The 25,811-nt window shown below is 33.3% G+C and overlaps 1 long non-coding RNA gene across 5 annotated transcripts in view; it reads left to right on the top strand.

Annotated features, from left to right (window-relative positions):
- Positions 1-22,310: 22,310 nt before the first annotated feature.
- Positions 22,311-25,811, top strand: part of LOC123572991 (uncharacterized) — a 97,920-nt gene continuing 94,419 nt past the window's right edge. For 3 of the 5 annotated variants that reach the window (XR_012434429.1, XR_006697666.2, XR_006697664.2), the window contains exon 1: positions 22,437-22,772. This is a non-coding gene — a long non-coding RNA (uncharacterized lncRNA). The other 2 variants (XR_012434428.1, XR_010586089.1) reach the window with 1 other exon arrangement.

Here is a 25,811-nt window from a genome sequence, read left to right as displayed (position 1 = left end):
TTAAAATTAAATTACTCACCTACACTGACCCACCCACATATCTACCTAAAAGCTGGACAAAGAAAGAGCATCATAAGTAATCTGGAAATAATGCAAATATCCATTATATTACTTGTCAATGACCTCAAAATTGTACATAGGCAAAAGTTATTTTTTAGAGAAGCACGTGTCTTCTTTAAGAATTTTTATTTGTATGTGATAAAAATTAATTTCAGCTAGTTTAGCCAAGTAAAAGGGAATATTTCTGAGAAAAGATGCCAGGTATCTATTGGCAGAAGTACTTAAACAAAAACTTGAAAGATTAAAGCACAAAGTTACCATTTTATTCCTATTCTCCTGATTTCCTGTGCATGCAGAACTGGAAAACAGCTTTCTCTGTTTCTTAGACTACATGAAAGAATGAAGCTTCCTATAGCTTCTGAATTCACTTATTATAATGTTTAACACCTACATAGACTAAAGTGCTATCCCAATTATAAATTTACGGAGACAAAATTAGATTGCCCCAGTTTAAGCCAGCCATCCACTTAAAATACAAGACACTCAGTGCATTTAAGTTTCACCCCTGTAAATGCAAGGACTCATTCCAAAGAAGAAGGAATCATTATGATTTTGGCATCAACCTCAATAAATAAATGTTTAAAAGAGTGCATGTATGTATGTGTATATGTGTGTGTTTAAAACTGGAAAGATTTTTTTATTCCTGATATATTCTGTTTTCTTTGTAAAGTAAGCATCTAATTCATCCAAAGCAAGCCAGTGCTTATGTTAAAGTAGGAGGCTCAAGGAGAAAATTAAAATATTGAAGTAGCCTTTGAATAATTGGAAAAGAGATTAGGTAAATGGTTTGTTCAGTGGCACTTATACTCCAATTGCAGGAGGTTGAAGTCATTCATTCGTTTATTTCTAAGTAACTGGAATGCCATATTTTACTATTTTCAATAGAAAGCCTACAGTAGAATTAATGAATGTCTGTGAAACAGTTGATCCAATGTTGAAGTTTGGTTAACGATTTGGCAAAGGCAATTGAGTGTGGAGAAAAGGGAGTCTATGAAATGCATATTAAAAACTAGGTTTAGTGGGAAAACATAAAATGAGGCTCAGATTATTTAATGATTAAAGAAGGACAAGTCAAGGGACTAGGAAGTTTTAATGATGTCAACGTGCATGTGTTAAAAGTGTAAGGGATGAGAACCCTGGAAGAAAAAGAGGTGATAGACAAAGAGTTGGCAGTCGAATTTAAGATTTCAAAGTGGAACGCTTCCCACTGATGTCAAGATTCTTAGTGGCTTTGGCAGCCATTGGTGAAATGTAGTAATTATAAAGTTCATAACAATCAAGAAAGTCAATGAAATTTGATGCCAGCCCATTAGATTTTTTGTAAATTGGAACATTAAACCTACTAAAAATAGAACTTACATGTATGTATTTTAAATGCCAAAGGTAACACTGATAGTAAAACATCTGATTCTATAACCACTCTCTGTAATCTTTCACTTACATCCTTTGATCAGACTAATCAATCATAACTGGACAGCTGAATTAATAATTATTTTGATAATTAAGGAGTCTGAAAACTTTTTAATGTATTAAGCTTCAGATATCAATGAAGCCTAGGTGAAAAGGAAAATATTTAGAATAGAATTAAAGCATTATTCAAGAATATCTACAATAAGTGTTATCAATTATTTAAAATATCTTAAAACCACTTAGACTCCATTTTTACCTATAAATTCTGGAATATTTAATATATATGCCAATTTTTATATATATATATATAAAATTTACTTTTACTGTGGTCAAATCAAAGCATTACTTTTAACTCTCATATATAATCTTAATTTACACAAGTTAAAAATAACCATAAGTTAAAAACAGAAAAATATTTAGTTTCATAAAGTAAGCTTAGTTTTGTGCTTCTCTATTAGTGAAAAGATAATACACAGAGGAAGCTTTACCATAAGAGGTCCTTTGGGCTCCATTCTGAGATATTCTGTTGCACTAGAAAAAAGAAATTGGTTTTTCTGTGTTTCAAGTTATAACCTCACTTAGGTAGCCTCAAAAGATTTACCAAACTCTCTGGCAGCCAGTGTTTTAGTGGTTCTGGTGTATTTGGATATTTTGGTAATATTAAACAGCATTTGGATAGCCTTTAAATACTTTTGAAATAATCTTATGCTCCACAGCAGTGCATTTCTTCTTTTTCAGTATTTATAAACTGTAGCTTGTGCTAATGTGCTATTATTATCATTATTATTATTGAGATGGAATTTTGCTCTTGTTTCCCAGGCTGGAGTGCAATGGTGCAAGCTCGGCTCACTGAAACCTCCGCCTCCTGGGTTCAAGCGATTCTCCTCCCTCAGCCTCCCTAGTAGCTGGGATTACAGGTGCCCGCCACCACGACCAGTTAATTTTTTGTATTTTTAGTAGAGACGGCATCTCACTGTGTTGTCCAGGCGGGTCTCAAACTACTGACCTCAGGCAATCAACCCTCCTCAGCCTCCCATGTGGCTCATGCTAACGTATTTTTAAATAACTTTTGTTTCATAAGTAAGTAAAACCAGCCTTTCTCATTGTGCCTTTTCCCCTTCATTTAATATACCATATTATTGCTGATTATCTTGATGTAATATCATTCTGATTTTTTCCTCACTCTATCATGTTACTATTTGCACATTAAAATTATATGATCATCCTAGTTATTCATATGTATTCATTCTCACTTTCTTACTCTTTTGCCGACTGTCTTTCCCTTATGCCTTTTACTACAGGTACCTAAACTTTTCCTGCTTTGCCCATATTTTGGTTACTCCTACCACATCTCAGAGCACCCAAAACAACATCAACAACTGACTTAAATATTAACTTATTATTATTTTTTAAATAACCCTCTGAGTTGAGTCAATTTTTTGGCTTCACATGGTTTTGGCTAGGGGCACTAGGAACGCTGGAGAGCCCAAAACGGTCTTACTCACTTGGATGGAGTTTGATGTTGACTGTAGGGTAGAAGCTCAGCTAGGGCTACTGTCTATGTCCTCATTTATCCTCAGATTAAATAGACGGAAAAATATACCTCACTTATGTAAAGGGAAACATCATGTTGAGAAACAGCATATGGAATGGGAGATTGTTGCAGTCACCTCTGGGAACACAATTTACCAGGACCTACTTAATCAGTGTGGCTAGCAGAATTCTAAGATCATTCTCAAAATTCTGTCCCCTAGGCATACAGACCCTGAACAATCTCCTCTCCTTGTGTGTGGCTGGGAACTATGTAGAAGAGGGGGTAGTAACTCCCCTGATTAGGTCGCATTGTAAGGCACAGGTAATATGATAGCCATTTTTGTGATTATGTTGCGTTTATAATTCCACCAAAGTTGAATAGAGGGAGATTCTTTTGCTGACATTAAAGAAGTAATCTACAATGTTGTGAGAGGCCACATGGCTATGACTGAAGGGCAGCTTCTAGAAGCTGAAAATAGCCCCAGGTTGAGACGCAGCAAGGAAATGACAACCTCAGTCCTACAACTGCAAGAAACTGAACTCTAGTAACAAAATGGATGATCTTAGAAAATGATCCCTAGCCTCAGATGAGATTGTAGTCCTGACCAAAACCTTAATTTTAGCCAGGTGGGAACCTGAGCAGAGAGCCCAATTACCCACACAGAACCTGATCCATAAAAATGGTGAAATTTAAAAATTCATGTTTTTATGTTGTTAAGTTTGTGATAAATTGTTACATAGCCATAGAAAGCTAATACAATAATGGAAGAGAAATGATTAATTTCTTTAATCTTCAGATTCAGGTACACATCTTCAAATAACAAACTTTAGTATTTCATAAATTATCATTCTGAACTTGAGTGTTCTCTTTTTCTAAGCCTTCACCATTTGCTTTCATCTCACCAGAATATAACTCCATAACGCTAAGCACATTCTACTCCTCACTCATGTTATTTCTCTCCTCATATTTTGCTATTACATTAAATAATATCCTCAAAAATATTGTATTGGCTTGGTTTTGTTGCAGCTTGACCTCTTTTCTCATCAAAAGGGGTAGATATTTTCTACCACATAGTTTATGAATATTGTGAAATCGAATGGTTATACTTTTTTCTTCATTGCCACTTGCAAACTGCTATATATCCAGGCTTTAGTAAAAGTCCCAGCTCTTAAGAGATTCTTACATTCTCAGCCAAGTAACTTTTTGCCCCTCTGCATTGCCAGCATCAATTATTTTGTGTCACTGCTCTTAACATTTTAAAATTTGGTTCACACTTCATTCTAAACCTACCAAAATTCTGTGTGATGTGTCTATCCAACACATTTGGTTCGTAATTTCTTCACATACTCAGCTCCAGATACCTTCACCTCTGCAAACACTCATTTCCATGACCACCTCCTAGATTTGCATACTTCCAAATCATTCAAAATTTCAAATATATTTACGTTTTATTTCAACCCCACTCTGTTTTCCACTAAACAAGATATGATCTTGTTGCACTGACATTGCTAAGGAATTGCCTAGGTCTAGGTCCAAGATGACTCACCATGTTTGCATTCCAGCCAGGGAGAAAGGTGAAATGGAAGTGAGGCCAGTCCCTTTCTTGAAAGAAATTCTATTTTTCTTTGCCATTTTAGTTGTGCTCTTGAAAGAACACAACATAGTCAATTCAATTAGTTGTGCTCTTGAAAGAACACAGCATAGTCAATTAATGCAATTGTATTATACCACATTGCATTAATTGACTATGGCCCCAGCAGCTCTAAAGGAGTAAATTCTGAGTGGCTATGTATCCAGCTAAAATGTTGGGATTGTCTTACCAAGGGAAGAAAGATGTTAGGTAACATTTTTAGTGTGCTCCAGATGGTAATCAAAGGAGTGTTCCTACGGTTTCAGGGACTCTAGGGGCATTATTATCTGTTTTCATACAATACAATTCAGCAGTAATAAAGAAACTGAATTGGTAGCATTTGATTTACATTACATTTTAAATTTAAAATTGAAACTCATGATTTAACAAATATGTATACAGCTAATGGAAGGAATGTTATAAGTTCATATTGCTTTAGTAATCCCAGGAGATAAAGTCATGACAGTGAGTGAATAGAGGCTTAAACTGCTGCTGTTTTCAACCTTGGCAGGTGTCTATAATTCTCCAGCTTGCCATAATCAGAGGAACAAGTAATTTAGAGTCAGATAAATCTAAATGTTAATAATCATCACAGCTCTACTACATATTTAGTTATTTAGCCTCTTTGAATTTATTTTCCTCATCTGTAAAATAGAGATAATTGTCATTTCAAAGTTGTTAAGAAGATTAGAGATAAACATGTAAAAAACCCATTGGTGCCTGGCACAGAGAAGAAACTGTAAATGATTAACATTATCATTAGTATTTTATGTGCTGCCCCTGTCTTTGCATATAAATTGTTATCATCTCTTCCACTGCTTTATATCTGCCAACCTACTCTTTGCTAGGACCTTCAAAAGTTCAGTCAATCTTAATTTTAATAATCCAAAATCACTTAGAAATACACTAGACTTTCTGTCTATGTTGTGCTAAGGCAAAGCATCAAATTCACTTAACTAGCACAAATTGGTGTCTAATATGTTTTTTTTCCTGATACCCCGATACTTTATTCACCTGATCTACTACTAGACATCCCGCTCAAAAAACTCTTAACTTTCTCCTGTCCATTTCCCATTCACAACCCTATAAATCTCAGTAGATGACCTTACCTCCTACGTTAGAAATGACAATACCCAAGTTAAATATGAATTTTCACACATATTCTTTTCCACTCCTCAAAATCCATTTCCTAACATTCTTTCTAGGATCAATAAAAAAACAATTACCACCACCATCAAAATAAAAAATTTCCTACCGTGAAGGTCAATCCCTGCACACACACTCTTAATCCAATTTTTCTTCACCATTTTTAAGTTATGAATTTATTTTTAAGTTATGAATTTATTTTTAAGTTATGAATTTGTTTTTAAGTTATGAATTTATTTTTAAGTGCCTACAGTAAACAAAGTGAAGATAAATTATGAAAAGAACCCAGGCTCTGCCCTTTAAGATCTTCCAAAAAACAGAAAGGAAGGGGAAGGATAAAACGATGGGATAAACACAAACACTCACTCATAAATGCAAATAATAAAAACAAATAATTACATACAACCCTCCCTCCTTACCAAGAGGTTGGTGACTTATCTATTCTGAGAAACAAAAAGTATTCTGAGAAAGTTATAACTTGTTTAGAGGCATATCCTACAGAGAGAAATAAATAGCAGAACCCAATGCTTAAATCTGTGTTTTCTCTTATTAACAGAGGCTACCTTTAAGAAATATCAGCCTTTACATTTTAGTGAAAATGTATTCTGGTGTTAAGAATTCCGGGCATCTCAGATGTATGAAGGTTAGATTCAACAGGATTATTAACAACAATAAGAGTTTTAAATATATGAAAGAACAAAAAGAAATGAAGTACTATAATTTTATAAAACTACAAAACAACAACAGAGTTAAACTCAGAAAATAACTGACAAGTCAACTTTTCTTTAATAATAAATTTTCTATGATGTAATTGCACAAGTAAACTATACCCGCAAACAAAGAGGCAAATTGATTTTAAAGGTCATAATGGTGCTTTGTATTTTTATCTTGCAGATACTAGAAAAAATGTAAGACTGATGATGTGTTCTGATATTCTATTAATCATAGACAAAAAATACACATTGCTATTTATCAAGTAACAAGAGATTAACCTGAGCAAGTTTATGCTTTTTTTTGTTTGAGAGGGCATTTAAGATTTACAAAACCTGAAACATACCTTTAATGATTATTTTTTACTATGAGAAAGAGCAGTGAAAATGGAAAACTTTGGCAGGATTTCACCAAGGTTTAGTACATTAAAATATTAGCAAATTGAGTAACTTCAGCAAATTAAAATCATCTGTGTCTGTAGATTTATTTCTCTAACAAGTTTTCCAGCATGTAATTTCTTTGTGTGTATTGAAAAATAGTTGGATCTCATTCACCTGATATGGAAACTGAAAATCCATGAATATTGTTTTACCCATTATTTTCCCCCATTATATTAATTCTACTAATGAGGTCAGAGTTTGACATTTTAAATTAAATGAGTTTATTAGTGACAGTAGTACTTTGGTATAGGTTCACTTTGTATATTTTTGTGAAGTAAATCTTTTAAAAAATACGCATTCATTTTACATCAAACTTTAAGCCAATTCACAATTCTGGCACTCTGCAATGAACTGGAAGCCTTCTTTTGTCACCCAGAGGGCTTTTTAAAATTGCGTGTGTGTGTGTGTGTGTGTGTGTGTGTGTGTGTGTGTAAAGCCTTAAGAAAAACACCACAAATGCAAATGCAATAATTAATATCATTTTGTGTGAATGGTGACTAATGTTTCCAGAATGATGGACAATGAAAGAGCAAAGAGAACATAGATACTTGGATAATTAGTCAATTTGTCCAAACTAGTTTTTCCTACTGATAATCTCCAAATTTTTGTTTTCTTCTGTACATTAGCTAGTGATGAGTAGCAATTACGAAATAAATTGTACCTAGACATTTGCCAGGTTTATGATTTTCCACTAAATATATACATATATACACAATATACATACATACATATGTACACCAACACACATATATATACATTATATATATACATATTTGTATATATACACACACACGTACTTTTTGCAAGAAAATCAAAACTTTCATTAACCAAGCCAAGCACTTTGCATATCTTGCAAGATGCATCTTCAGGCCAGTTGCTATTTGGAACCTTTGGCAACTCTGTGCTCCCTCAGAGCAGTGGACACTATTATTACAGCACCATGTGCCAACTGTAACACAATCCAAATATAACCACCTGTTGTCCTGTTCATCCTTCATCATTAGTTGTTTTTCTGGTTGTTGTTTTGTTTTTTGTTTTTTTGTTTTGTTTTGGTTTTGAGACAGAGTCGTGCACTGTTACCTAGGCTGGAGTGCAGTGGTGTGATCATGGCTCACTGCAGCCTCAATCTTCCAGGCTCAATTGGTCCTCCCACCTTAGCCTCCCAAAGTGCTGCAATTACAGGCATGAGCCACCACATCTGTCCTGACTATGGGTTCTGTGTTACCCCAAGATCTCTGAGCCTAGACCAGTGCTTAGCACAAGGTAATTTCTTAATATATTTGAATAAATAATCAAGCTATGCTCCAAATCTGAGATGTACCAGGGAGGAGATTGAATTAAAAATAAGTACAGAGAAGATCGTCTGAATTCAAGGAACATAGGGAAGCCAGACATTAACACAAATTATTTTTTTTCAAACTGGAGAAAGTTTTAGAAGTAAGCACACATACAGAAGATAGAGGTCAAGAAAGTCAATGTACCAAAATTATAGTAGAAATAGAAATTATAAACAAAAAAGAAGCATTATAACAAACATTTTAATACTCTTCCTGCTGAAAAAGCATCCATAGACCAAATTTTAAGAGCATAGAGAGCATAGTTTAGTTCTATACAATAACTCTTCAACTTTGAAAATTATTATTTCAGCAAGTTTATGCCCAAGTAAGAAAAATAAAACAGTCCAATATGGGTTAGTCAGTATACACATATTATCACAATGAGAAAAACTCAAAACACAGTACCTACACTGCATGACTTACACGTGACTTCAAAATGTACAAGCACCTCAATATTTGCCTGGGTGTTCAATCAGGAAGGCACGGTCTGCCTTGTGCAGGGAAGGTGTCAGAATGCATTACAAGTATACCATAGTGTTTTCGCTGCAGAACACATGGCTAAATGTGTCTCCATCCTTATCTTCAAGGGCTAACCTTTGATGATATCGAAATTCTGGGGAGAAAGGACAGCAACTTTCTCCAGTGTTTGGATTGAATCTCTTTGGGTTAAACTATTACTCACAGAAGTGAAAATATAGTCCATTTTCTGAAAATCACACCAATTTGTAACTGATCTGGAAAATTTCCACTGATAAAATATATGCTTCAGTTATATATGTTAGGCACAACCAGAGGATTTTAGGGATAATCTTGATATCTTTACACAGTTCTCTACCTTCATACCATGTCTGATATCTGGAATAATGAAGGGAGAACCAAGGACAATCACTGAGAATAGGTGACCTCTGAGGTTAGGCAAGAAGGATCTTTGTCACCAAATTACTCATCATGTAATGATGTCTGTATTAGTTGGGATAGGCTAGGTTATGCTGAGATAATGGATAACTCTGAAGCCAATATGGCATAAAATAATTAATGTTTATGTGTACATATGAGCATCACGGTTTGCCTAGGGATTTTTCTGAATGACCTAAGCTTGATGATGTATCCAACATCTAAATCATTGCTTGATGCTATGGTAGATAAATGCATATGGTGAATTGCACATGGGATTTTAAAGGCTTTTGCCTAGAAGTGAGACAAACCACTTTCATTAACATTTATTAACTGAAGTCAGTTACATGACCATACCTAACTTCAGGAGGGGCTACGAGGGTGCATTCTCCAGCTGCTTAGATAAAGAATGAGAACACTGGTAAATATTGCAAAAGTTATCATAGTTTATAATTGTAAATAACATCTTTTCAATTCTCTTTTATATTTTAGGGAACTGAAAAGCAACTTAAATATTACTTAAAGGTTAAGAGAAGCAATGGTTTTACCTGCTGCACTTTATATGCAAAGATCATAAGACCTCACCTAAAGCTGAGAGCATAAATTTTCCCACTATTGATGATACATTTATGAAGTGTTGATGTTATTTATTCATTCTAGAAATATAATTTGAAATATCTTAAATAGCAGTTTTGAAAACTACTATTACAGATGAAATGATTAATCAAATATTGAAAAACTATTTTTAAAATAATAAAACATTTTTTAATTTAAATATCACTTCTTCATCTTAAGATTGTTTTCATTCATGTAAAAAAGTATTTAAAAGCAAAACCAACATAGAAAATTTGTTTCAAAATATTGTTCTTGGTTGCTAACAAATTATCAGTGATCTTCTTGCCAAATCCATTCGTCTCTTTTCTGTGTTTTATTCTGTTCTCTGTAATAGACCTTCTTGACCATTATTCTTTCTGTAACTGTGTCCATCCTTGGCTTTCATTGGCATGGTTACTTGTGTTTTTCCTTGTGCCTCTAGGTTGGTTCTTCTAAGACTCCTGTTCAGGTGCTTCCTTTTTGGCCCTATTTCTCAACATTGGCATCAACCTAGCACCATCCACTGTCCTCTTTCTTTCAACTGTTTTACTAATGATGGCTTTTACTGTTTTACTAATGATGAAATGATGGATGGATGGCAACCTCCATCCTTCTAGTCTCATGTATATAACCAATATCTGATGATGGGCCCCAAATCTAGTTTTCCAGTTCTGAGACATCTCTTTACATTCAGATTCATATTATAAGTTGATTGCTGGATAGTACTTTATAAACAAACCTCAAGAATGTAACATTAAATCATTCAAAAGCTGAACTAATTTTCTCCCTCTATACCACAAACCTACTTCTAATTATTTTATATAGACATATTAGTAGATATCAGCATCACATATCTAGAAACTTTCAAATTATTGTTAAATCCTTCTTTACCCTCTGCCTTCAAATACACACCACACATCCAATTGTTTACCAGGTTCTCTAATGCTTAAATTCAAAATGCACATTGATTCTCATGAATTTCCTCAGCAGTCTTCCTTATCAATCTTTTGGTCTCTGATGTAGATTAAGATTTTGTCACTTGGAAATGCTTTTAGCATCTTACAAAGACTGCCATATCTTTATGCACTGTTTTGCCTAGTGTATTTTTCACACTGCCACCACACCACATGTATTTTCTTTTCTTTTCTTTCTTTCTTTCTTTTTTAAATTTATTTATTTTATTTATTTTATTTATTTTTATTTTGTGGTAGTGTCTGGCTCTGTCACCTAGGCTGGAGTGTAGTGGAGCAATCTCGGCTCACTGCAACCTCTGCCTCCCAAGCTCAAGTGATCCTCCCACCTCAGCCTCCTGAGTAGCTTGGACCACCATGCCTGACTAATTTTTGTACTTTTGGAGAGACGAGGTTTCACTGTATTTCCCATGCTGGTCTCCAGCTCCTGAGCTCGAGCAACCTGCCCGCCTTAGCCTTTCAAATTGCTGGGATTAGACAGGAGCGAGCCATTGAACCCAGATTGTATTTTCCTGAAGACGAAAGTGACCGTGTCACTGCCCTGCAGAATATTTTCAGTAATTTTCCTTCTCGAAGTCCAAATGCTTGAGAATGGCAGGAGATCCTCCCCAGTCAAAGCATGGGTTGATTTACCAGCTGCATCTCTTTTCAACAGCATATACCTAGTACTCCAAGATACTGAATAATTTATTCTGCCATAAACTAATGGTCTTCAAATATTAATATGAATAACAGTCACCAAGGCAGTTTGACAGAAGTGTCGTTTCTTTGGCCCCATCCAGAGATACTGTTGTAGATGTCTGGGGGAAATCCTAGATATCTGTAGTTTCCATACATCACTAGGTGATATAGTGCAGGTGGTCTATGGATGGTAATTTCAAAGTTTTGCTTAACATATTTTGCCATAAAATTTTTGCCCTAACGATTTCTCTGCCTGGAAATTATTTACTTTCCTTTTTGTCCCAGATGAATGCCTACTCATTCTTCCAGAACCATCTGAGTGATACCACTTCTAATTTATTTCACCTTAATTAGTTGTTCCATACTTCATGCTTTTATATAATTTGGTTATATTTTTATTTTAATAATTTATATATTTTTAGCCATTATTTTGCATATATGACTCGCCAGCTGTATTGATAATCCTTGATGGCATCTTCATTTCATTTATATTCAAACATAAGTGGTTAATATCTATTTGTTGTATTTAACTAAAGATACTCTATCTGTCTGTGGATTTTATTTCTAAAGGAAAGCACTGTGCACCAAAGAAAATAAAATGCAAAAACACCAACTAAATGTTCTTTGTTATGTTTAAATAAGACACTTTATCAGATTTGCAGATGATGCTCAATGTATTCAATAGATGATAGAGCAATATTCAAATATATCTCAGCTGACTGAAGTACTGGAATAAAATTTGTATGGATAAACACATAGTACCATATTTATGTTTTAAAATATCAGTTGCATAAAATCTAGATGTGGGAGATATATCGAGTAACAGTGAATGTAAAAATAACTGGAGGTTTTATCTGACGACAAAGACAATATGATCCAAAGTACTATTTAACTAGTAAGGAAGCTAAAGCAATTTTAATCTGCACTCATAAAAGTCTGGTGTCCCTATCACAGGATATAATGGTCCCTCTGTGAGCTACGATGATGAGTTCAAATAGTAGATGTTATGTTGAGTCTATGCCACCATACAGGGATATTTACAAATTAGAACTGTGTCTAGAGTATTAGTAGAAGAATATGAAAATAGGTTGGGAATGGTTACTTGACAAATTGTTGAAGGGACTGCTTAGAAAGAAGATTAAATGAAGAATGGTGTCTGTCCTCACATGTGTAAGACAGTATCATGGAGAAGAGACATGCATGCTGGAGTTGCCTCGGAAATAAGCATTGAAATTATCTATCCTAGGGAGGAAAAATTTCTCTCAGAATTAATAATTTTTGTTGAATTTGTTCACTGAAATAAAGAATCTCCTAGAGTAACACATTTCCCATTCTTGTAGATTTTTAAAATTTTATTTGTTTATTTATTTATTTTGAGATGGAGTCTGGAGTCTCACTCTGTTGCCCAGGCTGTAGTGCAGTGGTGCAGTCTCAGCTCACGGCAACCTCTGCCTCCCAGGTTCAAGCAATTTTCATGCCTCAGCCTCCCGTGCCACTGCACCTGGCTAATATTTGTATTTTTAGAAGAGACGGAGTTTCATCATTTTGGCCAGGCTGGTCTCAAACTCGAGACCTCAAGTGATCACCCGCCTTAGCCTCTCAAAGTGCTGAGATTACCGGAGTGAGCCACCGTGCCTGGTCCCATCCTTGTAGATTTTATGCACACCTGTCACCAAAGGGAATGTGTCTGTACCACAGAGAATCTAGTATCAAATGATCTTTAAAGGGCCTTTTACTCTAACATTCTTCTTTGTTTGTTTAAGGTCAGGTTTACTGAGGTATAATTTACATACAATAAAACTTACCTTTCTTTATGTGGACAGTTTTAAGAAGTTTGGTAAGTGTATATTTACATGTATATATCATGTTACCCTTACTACAGTGAAGATATAGAATATCTGTATTCCCTCCAAATTTTCTTATGCCCCCGTTTAGTAAATTGCTTACACCACTTCTACCACCTGACAACTCATTTGATTTTCATGCCTACAACTTTGCCTTTTCCATAATATAACATAAAGAGAATCACACATAGTGTTGCTTTTAAAAAAAAAAATCAGTGGATTAATGAACAAAGAAAATTTGGCATATATGCATGCAACTGAGTACTATTCAGCTATAAAAAAGAATGCAACCCACCTATTTGTAGTAACATGGCTGGACTGAGGGTCAATATGTTATGTGAAATAAACTCTTTCTTTGAGGCAATGACAAATATCACATGCTCTCACTTATATGTGGAAGCTAAAAATTTGATCTCATGGACATAGTAGAGTGCTGCCAAGCTTTCTTTTTGCATATTTTTAAAAAATTTTTAAAGTTCTTACTGAAATTTTATCATTAATTTTAAATAAGTCATCCCATAATAAACTGTCTGTATGTAGAAATGCTCTCCAGCTAAATGAATTCATACAGATTGAGTTAATCATACTCTGGTCTAATGCAAACTCACAAAACACACAGACACATACACATACACACACACACACAAACACACACCATTTCATACACTCTTACAGGGAGAAGTACCACTGCTGATGTCATCTTCATATGTGGGATTCTTTCTCACAGTTATTTCTCAGATTTCCTCTCTTGGTCTGACACCCAGTGATATGAGGAGAGTACACAGTAGTGCCTGAGGAGGAGCTGTCTTCTCTCCCATGGATCTCATGATGCTAGTGAGCTTAGTCCTTGCATAAAGTGGGTCTACTTTCATTGTAGCCATCATCCTTTCATCTACTTGAAACATTTTTTTTTTATTTTCCACCCCTAACTGAAACTTTCCCTAATAAAAAATATTTGAGCAAAAACCTGAAGTTTCTTGGATCGTTAATTACATCCATTATATTAGGTGACTGAGAATTGCTATATCAGGTTGGAAGATGCATACTTTGGGAAACAGGGTTTTTTTGTGGGAGGTCTGCTGTGGGATGTGTGGCACTTTAGAACAGCAGGAAGGTACTCAGGATGGCATGGGGATAAGGTCAGAGAACAAAGAACAAGAATCATTAAAGATCTTTCTATTTTATGGAGTACTTTGCAAATATTGCATCATTGAATGCTTACAATGATGCATAAAATTGAGCATGATTAAGTCTTTTCTGCAGTTGAAGAAAGATCACTGCAGTAACATGGTTCAAGTCACATTGCTGCTAATCCAGGACATAGTACATATGAATCAGAACTTCCCATTCTAAATCATTCCTTCAGTTCATTCATTCCCCAGATATATGCTTATGTCCTTTCCATAATCATTTTATAAGCTTTGCTTGAAGGATAAGGAAACAAGGGCTCTGAGACATAAATGAAATTTCTTAGGAAAAAATAATAAAGAAATTTTAGTGGTGGAATTTTAGTTTATGTTTAGTCATCACTGTTCCTGCTCTATCTTCACAATTCAATAAGTAGGGAGTGGTACTCTATATTTTGTCTGTTACATTTACCTTTTTACCGTTTTCCAAATTTGAAGATAATTCCTAGAATTAGAGGGTCATGTAGTACTATTTTGAAAAATTAGAGTCATTCCCTTCCACTTCTTTCTTGTGCCATTCTATATTGTCTGCTTAGCCATGCTTTGCTCCTTCCTTTGCTACTCTTGTGTTACTCTTTATTTCCCAACAGTTTTCTCATTATGATATAAAAAGCTTGCTAATATATGAACATATCATGTATCAAGACTAGTGGAAGTATAATATAGTGGTTAAAGATTTGGTGTCAGCCAGTGTGCAGTTTGATTCCAGTTCTGATCTCTCTGCTCTTAGTAAGTCATGAAAGCCTGAGTAAGTCTCCAAATTCTATGTATTCTAATTTGGAAACTAAAGATATTAATAACTCCTTTATAGCATATAGTATCATTATCAGGAATGCAAGAAATTATGCCTGTAAAAGTATTTAGTACAGTGCCAACCAGAGGCGATGCTCAATAAATATTAAATGCAGTGAAATGTCCTAGGTGATTCTGTTAATATGCTGTGTTGGTCAGGTCAAATTATGCCTATCTGGAGGAAAAAAAAAAACACATCAAATAAATATTTTGAAAGTATATTCTATTTGTTTTAGAAAAAAAAAGTTCAAGAAATTGTGGTGACAAAAGTCTCACAATGACATAAAGTCAAATCTGGGGATTAAATTCAGAACCTTAAGCCTATGTTTTGCTTCGAAAATGTAGACATCCAAGAGAAACAGGAGACACAGCAATGTAGCCCAGTAACCTAATAATGCACTACTGAACACTTCTAGCGCTGCTAATATATTTTCAGTTTCAGATGGCTTTAAAGTAAATTTCTCAAATGCACTTCAATCTGGTTAGATACACAGCATGACAATAGCTGTGTAGAAAAATCAGAGTTTATGGCTCATCAGATCTCTATTTTAGCTATGTGCAGAATGGCTGCTGTACTCACTCATGGCTCCGTTTAAACACTTGGCTGTTCGACATTTATACATCTGTTAATTAGCAGCTAGGCATGATTTAAAAGATAATGTTCCTGACGTTCAGCATATATGAAGCAGTAAACAGCTTTTGTGGAAGATTAAATGCTTTAGCAAATCAGAGACATTGGGTGACCCCCCAGCAACCATTTGTTGCCAGAAAACTGCAATGCTACAATTATTGTGCCGAGGGGAAAACATACTCAACCAACAGCACAACAAACAGAAGAATGCGTTTGAATTTGCCTCTTGTAGGCTTAGAAATATGACTCTTTTCTTGTTTATTTTTTATTTTATTGATTGAATTTCATTTGAAGAGAAGTTCATATTTATAGCCAAATATAATGTACTTTAACATACCTTAGATTGAAAGGACTTAACAGTTCTAGGGATCAATGTATATTTACAATTAAGAAGTTCAAAATATGTGGCTAATATGAAAAACTATAATTTTCTAAAATTTACCTTATAAAATTAAATATAATTCTGTATGATACCTATTGCTGTCAATGGAATGTTAACAAAATTTTGGATTTTATACAATGCCAATCATATATTCATAAATACAGTATGTTTACAAAAATCAAAATATATTTGGCTTGTTATATGGACAATAATAAGATAAATTAACCCAAATTATTGCTTGGAAAAATCTGAATACTATCAAACATACTTTTATGTTAACACAAAATTTGAAAATTTCAGATTTATATAAAACTTCATATTTATATATCAAATTTACAAATCAATATCTTCCTAATGAAAATTATATACATATTTATAATTTTATGTATACATATAATTTCTAAATTAATTTGTTAATTTATACATATATTATGTATTCCAGTATAAAGGCCCAGAAGTGTAAACATATTTAAATAAAAATAATATTTATAAATGCATTTTTCCCTAGATCTCTTGATTCTCAAGTTCTTCTATTATTCATTTTTAGTTTATTTATCCATGTAAATATATTCTGAATGAAAAATAATTAAAACAATAAAACAACAAGGAGAAATAAATATTTGGCAAGAATAAAGAAGATATTTGATAATGTATAGTAGTCAATGCATGGAGAAAAGTTATTTTAATACATAGACATGTCTATGTTCTAGGCTTACTGGAAAAAAATTACATGGTCTAGTAAGCTGTTTTGGCTCTCAATAAGAAAAGAATTTCCACTGTTCTTTCTCCATAATTGGATTTGGTATGCATTGTAAAAGAAACAGCGCCTTTCACTGAGCAGTGTTAGTAACCCATTTTTTAATAATACAAAAGGCTTCTCATACCACGTGTTGATCACCATAAATGCTTGTCTAACCCACTTCTCTCTCCTTTCTCCCAGAGGCATTTTCCTGCAGGCCAATGTGGTTGTAGATGGGGGTAGCGGTAGTAAAAACCTTTAACAGGAATCTGAGATCCTTATTTTCAGTGTTTCTTTTTGATTTTTCTAAGGCACTGCTTTTAAATTACCATCGGAAGCTTGAAGTTTCAAAATTGCTTTAACGATAAAGGTACATTTTGTTTGGGGAAGTGAAATTCTGCATTCCGTGAAATCTGTATCTTTTTTGAATGGCTATTGGGGAAGAGACATTGCAGTAGTTTGAAGCACTGCTTTAATACCTACAGAAAGGCTGAGGATGCACAGAGGCATCTGCCTTCACTGTGACTAAAATGTTTACTTTAGCAAACACTGCTCTATTAAATTTCAAAGTGGTGCTCTTTGAATTTTAAATTGTAAAGGAAACCTGGCCTCCATTCTTGAAAGCTTTGGTTTAAACATAAAAAGGAGAAACTAGCTTTGAAGTTTGAATGAGATGCATGAACTCTCCTTCTTTCACTCAGTTTGAAGAACTTACAGTGTGGGCATGTGTGCTATTTATTATTCTAACTTATGACTTGAGTGATATTCTTATTTCTTTCACCCTTGACCATTCCTACTCTAAAAAAAAAAAAATAGGATTTGGGGTTAATGTAAGGTTCATTTATTATTCTCCAATCAGGAAATGTATCTAACAAAATAATTTTAAACATTTTTCTAAACAAACTACTTTACTGCTCTTTAATGGACATCTAATTTTTCAAATTGTACCTAAACTCCAAGATTTTTATTAGTGCTTTTTGTTCATTTTTCCAGAGCTTACTATGAAAATAAAAGTAAAAATACAGAAAATTTGTATTTTTGGCATAGACGTTCACCTTAATGAGTATTTATTTGGGCAGATGAGTGTTTGCATCATAGAACAATCCATGGACCAGAGATAATTGAGCATTACAATAAGTTATGTCACCTATCTACAAATGGGAGCTATTAACTCTCCACTTAACTTACTTCGATGAACTTTTTAAACCAAATAATTACAGATGCACATTCACAAAATAAGCCTTTTCAGGGTCAGTTCATTTTATCTGCTATGATGAATAATAATCTTGATAGTATTGTTTCTATTTTAAAATGAAATAAGCTTTTTATCATAAAATTTGTCAAGGCATTACTCTTAGCAAGTAAACACTTTAAATAAAATAATTAAAGAATCATGTATATGGAGTAAAACTTATTAAATTAACTTTAAATTTTCTTCCTGAAAATTCCACATAACATTTAAGGGAAAAAAAGGGAGAAAATTTGTAGCATTATTCTCATATATTATAACATGTTTGTCTTGATTCAACAACTGTTCCCACCAATAAAACTTTTTCTAAACAGAACATGCTCTTTCCTTATTAAAATAAACAGAGATGACTAATTTGTCTCTGAATATGGTAAGAAAAAGAGAGAGCTGTTAGCAGTCTCCTCTTTTCCCAAAAATCTGTTTTATACTCCTTCCTTAATTCTCTCTTGCATATTTAGGTTAAGAAATGACAGGTATTTATAGAAATATTCGATATACTTATGAATCAATGAAGCGTGGAAAATTCCTTATTAATACAGTCAACTAGCATGGACATTTGCCAATGGGAACTGAGGCTATATGATAACCTACACAGCTATCCACCCTAGCTAATACATCTCCAATCTCAGGGGAGCAAGAGGGCCATAACAAGGAGCTCCAGAGACTGAGCAACTCTCTTCCTCAGCAATTCACAAACTGCTATTTTGGGGAAGAAGATCTACTAGGAGTGACTTTAGTTATATAAAGTCTAATAAATGCTGTATGTCATTTTCTTCTTTTAGAAATTTCATATGCACAATATAGTGTTAGGTCCTGCAGTAAAGAAATCACAGAACTGTCAAAAACCCATACCCTTTGCAGCATGTTTTGTGATTCTTTGACCTGGTGCCTGGCAATAAGAGTAATAATATCAAGAAGTAACACAATTATAATTTTTATATCCCAATAGACTCGCATAAAAATATCTTTGCAATTTCATTTTAACATAAAGAATATCTTTCTGAGATTAGAGCTATGCAATAATGGGGTAGAATGTCTTATGTGGTAATAAGCTCTCTGTCGTTTGGTTCATTTGGTAATACTCAAGCAAAGATTGGTATTGGTGTAGCAGTCTGTGTGTTAAAAAACATCTCTGCACTATATTTTGGATACTACTAAACATCTAAAGCAGTTTAAAATTCTAAAGTATATGATTTTTTCAATGCTTTGTGTAAATTTGCTTTTCATGCTCATCACTTTGCCTATTAATAAATAATCTAAAAAGGGAGCCATATGAAACATTTTAAATCATAACTATATATGAAACAAGCCACTATGTATTACTAATATATATTTAAGTCCACATATATGATATTTGTCCAATGCTAGTGATTGGAAACTAATTCAAATCATTTAACTTAAATTACGCATAAACAAAAAACAGATTAAACATCTTTTGAAATGACAGACATGCATCTGTATCAAAACATTAAGAAAAAGATCCTGAGTTAATGCTGAATAGTTATAAAACACTTAACAAATTTTTAAATGCTTTTGTTCTCCCATGCTTTTTTAATAGCATGTCAACTGTAATGTTTAAAATAGTAAACACTTGTTTGATATAATTGGTAATCTTTATGTCCATCTCTGTGAGATACTTAGGAAAGCCTTCAGATATGAATCACATGTGGGCCTTCTCTAAGGATTCTCGACACATGAATCAAGTTAGCTAAAATGCATCTGCTTATGACTAAATGCCTCTTAATGTTATAAATACTCTTTTTCTGAATATTTAGGAATTATTATAATAATGTTATATGAATAATGAGGTGAATTAAAAACCTCTGAACTTCAGAGAGAGAGACAGAGAGAGACATACACATTAACAAAAATGAGCCTAGAGGATTCCAGTCTTTCTGGTTTAAATAAATACATGAATACTATTGAATGTGTTGATCTTTGTGACATCAAATGAATAGTAAAAAATAACATCCTTGAACTACCACATATCGTAAAGTTTCTGTAAAAAGAAAAGATGTTTTCTAACCACACCACAAGAAGTATTTTTAAATCTCCAGATTTCATTGAAAATTTCCTAAACAAATGTAGAAACCACTCAGAGCCATGAGAACAAAGGAATCTATTTGAAAGAATAGAAAACCTTCTGAATTAGCACTGTGGAATATCTATGGTGCTAAAGTGTAAATTCTTTTACAGTTTTTGGATATGTTTGAGTTTGTTTAAAACTTAAATGATTTTACTGATTTACTTGATTTAAATGAGACAAGATTACTACATAATGTTGTAACTCAATCATCATGCAGTCATCTAGGGGGAAAGTGAACCATTCAGAAACATTTTCACATATGTAATTTGTATAAACCATAAGGTTACAATTAAGAAATCTTAGGAATATATATGACTGTGACAACAGCGGTGGTATCAGCCTCTTTGTCTTCTTGCTATAGACAGCAATATCCTCAAGGATAGAAGATTGCCTGCTTTTATTTTATGAGTCAAGAAATTTAGTATTTCTACTCTCAAGGTACTACATTTTTAAAAATGACTCACAATGCATAAGTGTAACAACATGTTACTTTACTCCAAACTTTCATCATCAAAAGTACCTAAATTCGGAGGATTCTACACTAGTTCTTTCATGCAGCTCTGCCCTAAGAGCTCTCAGCACCTTATGTAGTAATTTTCTACTCATTTCAAATTTTTTATAAAATGAACACATCACAGGAATATTTCTATTCTCAGTAGTTTATGGGATCCAAATAAAGTTGCTCAACTTCCGCATAATTCCCCACCTCACATCATCCGCCACACAAGTTAAATGTAAATTTTCCATCTGGCCTTTTAAATAAGGACACTTTCATTGGTTCTTATTATAACTATTTTACTTATATTCCCGCAAACTTTCTTCAGTTTAGATACTAGATTTATTTGCCTACCTTGTTAGAGAAATTATGTAAGCATTGATTATTAAACTTCTGAGAGTTCCTTAATGATGTGCTATGTTTGTTTTATCCACAGTTTAACATTAATTTCCTTTCTTACAGATTATCAAAATCATAATGATATATTTTATTAAATAAACAAATATATATAAAGCACTACCATGTGAAAAATACTTTCTTGTGGAAAACAAAAAGATAAAAATCCTAGTTCCTGACTTTGCAGTCTAGAGGAAACAAAAATGTGAATAATGAAGACATTCATTATGGAAAGAAGACAAAAATCTCCATGATGAAAGAGTCCAAGGGGAAAAGGAGAGATTATTTCCAATTGCGGAATTCCAGAGAAAAGTTAATGTTTCCATAGGTGACAAAAATATTCTATGGAGAGGGAATCTCCATTATTGGCATGGAGAATCAGTTTCACTGGGATTTCTGGCATAGTAAAGTATCTGCTGCAGTGTCTTCAATCCAAAATCAAAACAACACAGATTTCAAAGAGCATTGCACTTCATTTATTTTGGAAAACCATTTTTTCTCTGAGTTTTCAATTTCTTTCTCTGTAAAGGACATCTTTTCTAATCTATATTCATGAGGACTTCTATAAGTTTGAGTAACAAATGGAATAATGTACAAAAAAACTTTGAAAATTGCCATTCAAAATAGCAGGCTTTTTTGTCAAACTCTTCATGTATATTTAAGATAGTGATATGGATTTTTGAGTGAAAGTTCTTGAGAAATAGAAAATATGAATGTATTACTGATGCATAACTACTTTTTGTATAAAAAGAACCCCAGTTCTAGGAAGGGGTTAGAAAACGGACAGACTGTGAAAGTCGGAGAGGTGTTTACCCTCATTTTTTTGTGATCTAACTAGTTACAAAGAGACAAGGAAGCCCTCTAGATGATCTTTTTTATTCAGAAAACATTAAGTACAGCAGGTACTCAAGTACTGTTTCATGACACGCCGTTTCTTTATAACACTAATGAGAAGGAAAACTGGTTCCCAGTCCAGGCCACTTTATGTAGAGTTCGCACATTCTTCCCATGTCTGCGTGGGTTTTCTGCGGGTTCTCTGGTTTCCTCCCACGTCCCAAAGCTGTGCATGTTAACTGGCGTTTCTGAGTGGTCCCAGTCTCAGTGAGGGTGCGGGTGTGAGCCAGAGCTGAGATGGGATGGCGTCCCGTCCACTGCTGGCTCCTGCCTTGGCCACTGGATAGGCTCCCGCCACCCACAGCCCTGAACTGGAATAAGCGGGTAAATAATCATCTTACTTATTTTATTAATCTTTCTTAAACGTAATATAGTTCACTTTAATTTCAATGTTTATTATAAATGTTTTCATCTTTATTTGGAAATTTGGTGATGTATTTGTGATGAGAAATATGCCATGGGAACTTAATTCTTGTTTTATTAATTCACCTAGGGTAAAACTGGTTTTGTTACACCTTGTTTCATTTAAGGTCAGTTTCCAAGAAGCTCTCGACCATGTTAAGTGAGGACATACTACACTTCAAAAAAAAAAAAAAAAAGAGAGAGAAAAAAAAAAAAGAAAAGAAAAGGCATCTGGCATCCTCTGTTTCCTCCCCAGCCTTGTTCGGGTAAGGGATGAATCTAGGAAGTTTTGCCATTTGACACACACATACAAGTCAACTTTTTAAAATTTTATTTTTTTAAATTTTTATGGGTACACAGTAGTTGTATATGTTTATGGGGTACATGAGCTATTTTGATACAGGCATATAATGCATGATAATCACATCAGTGTAAATGGGTATTCATTATCTCAAGCTTTTATCCTGTGTGTTACAAACAGTCCAATTATATTATTTCAGTTTTTTAAAACTGTGCAACAAATCATTCTTGACTGTAGTCATCTTATTGTGCTATCAAATACTAGATCTTACTTGTTCCATCAATCTGTATTTCTGTAGCCATTAACCATCCCCACTCTCCTCCAACTGACCCTACCATCACTCAACTCTCTATGAGTTTGTTTTAATTTTTAGCTCCCGCAAATAAGTGAGAACATGCAAAATTTGTCTTTCCATGCCTGGCTTATGTTTAATAACAAATTATGAAGCATGATTTGAAAGAATATCAATGTAAACAAGCCAGAGTCCAACCACATTCATTCTTTATGATGTTAAGGTCATTTCCTTGAACCACACTCCTAGCACTATAGTTGACATTCTCTCTGTTAGGACTCCTTAAATGCTCTGAATCACACTGTTGTACATTTTCAACACAAAACAATTTAAATTTCTCTTGTATTTTACTGTTAAAATAATAATTACCCCCTAAATAATGAATTATTCAAATGAGTCAATAATAAAATTACCAATTTAATTAAATAAATTGAATCTAGATAAATCAAAATATACATTCTGTTAATCTTTTGTATTTTATTGGTAAAATTATAAGTTTTCTACCATGAAAAATACAGGCTATAATAAATGTCAAAATCTCTAGAAACTAACCAAAATACAATAAAAATAATATTCAAAATGAACACTTGAAAATTATAGACTCATTCCAATTCATATCAATCTTATCTGTAAACTTCTGAAAAATGTAAAGTCCTCAAAATAGTTAAGCATAATTGACCAATAGAAAGATCATTTGGGATTTTCCTTTTATTCAGTTCAAGATGATCACATGATACATTCCAATTTTCAGTAGAAACTATCACATTAGGCAAACTATTTAAATATTAACAAGTTTTCATCAAATATTAACTTTAAACACATTAGAGATCATTTAAATCTAAGAGATACAATAATTTAAAATAATATAGTTATGGTGAAATATAATTAGTGGCACTTAGTAATAAGTGATTTTACTCCACATTACATATTCTAGAGGGAACAGAAAGGAATATTGTTTTGTGTGATAAAATTTACCTAAAGTATGATCAGCGTTTTAGAAGTTTCCTCAGCCTTCACAGAATATGTTCTCATTCAGGCACTACTAAGTGTACTGAGAAATCCAAATGTAATTTTTACAATTTTCCAGAAACAAAAATAAGGGATAATTCACCAATGATAGTGGCTTACAGCTTCAAATAGCTGTATGCTTGTCAATATTTCTGTGTAATTCTGAAAGAGACTAATGTTGGCATTTCACAGAAAATATTTGAGCAAGGATAGTTGTTCCCATTTATAATTGCTTTCTACTTCCAAGATTGCAAAGTTCATTTACAAGCTGTTTGACAAAAACATGGGACTTTCAAATCAAATATTGTAAGAGGAAACACAACCATATTATCATTACTATTTTATAATACAAACATAGTACAAGAGACACCTATTGAAAGTTCAAAGAAATTTAACCTCAAGTCAGCAAAATAAAATTTGACCAGGATCTTACAGTTTGTAAAGTCTTATTTTTAAAAAGCTTCATCTTGAATAATAAAATCTTCCATCTTATTGCCAGAGATTTGATTTGGCATTAATCGAACACATATTTTTCTTCTTTATTCTTAAACTAATTTCTAACCTAGAGCATTAGCTTCATGCTTTTCCTTCTGTAAACTTTGTAACTTATGCTGCTGTTTACAATAACAGGGCGTATCTGTGGAGTTAACCAAAGCAATTTAAAATATTTGTGATTTACCTGATCTTGTTTAATCACAGTTTGAAAAAATTGATCACGGCAAAACTTTTTGGCAGACATACATTTAGTTCTTAATTTACTGAAGCTGAGTTTCTATGCGATAGCAATTTTTTTCTTCAGAATTAGCTAGTGCTACCTGGTTGACTCTTGATTTCATGTTAACATGGTAAGAAAAAACTGCTTTGCTAATCTCTTTGACCTGGAGTAACTGCAAAGCTAAGTCCTTGTAATATTATAAGGCTGAACTTATGTCCAAACTAGATATTTCAGGTGTTTCAAATGTAGTACTTGAATTTTCAGCTTCTTTAATGGAAATGCAACATTACCACGATGCAAGAAGACATTAACAATATATTTCCAAGACATGCTTTTACATTCTAAGGTTATTATCATAAACATTTAAAAATATACATCATTCAACACAATAGATAATGAATTTAAGTTCCTAAGGGAGTTGTTTTCCCACTGATTATGAATGAAACCCATTATAATTGATGGTGACTGTGCGTCCACCTCAATGAGCAGCTTTGCTCTTTTTCGTGTATGCATCTGGACTTAGATTATTTAGAAGTTATTTTTTCACATTTAGATAACTCAGATGTCTCAATGACTGCTTCACATTTGTAAATCAATAAACAACCTCAAATACTACTGTATTTTTTTTCAAAATTTAATTACTAGTATACTCTCTTGGTTGACTGTTGTATGTAATCTTTTTCTCATCAAGAATGTTTATTATACATATGAGGTGTACAAGTAATAAAAAGCATAAACCAATATCAGTATTCTGCTAGAATTATTTACCTTGGCAATTCAGTCAATGTTATTTTTGACATCTATCAACCCCATCCCAGAACAACAACTTTCCTTTCCTTTACCCTTTAGATAATTTTATCTGTGCCATGGGAATATTAAATCGCTTCTTTGCATGAACACTTAATCATCCTCCATACTACACAGCCAATTTTAAGATCTTTGGTGATAGATTGTCCTAGTGTTGGACTTGATTGTTCTTAATCTGTTCT

This window comes from Macaca fascicularis, chromosome 4, assembly GCF_037993035.2.
Source record: "Macaca fascicularis isolate 582-1 chromosome 4, T2T-MFA8v1.1".
In the NCBI taxonomy this organism is placed as follows: Eukaryota; Metazoa; Chordata; class Mammalia; order Primates; family Cercopithecidae; genus Macaca; species Macaca fascicularis.
This window is presented reverse-complemented; position numbering and strand designations above follow the sequence as displayed.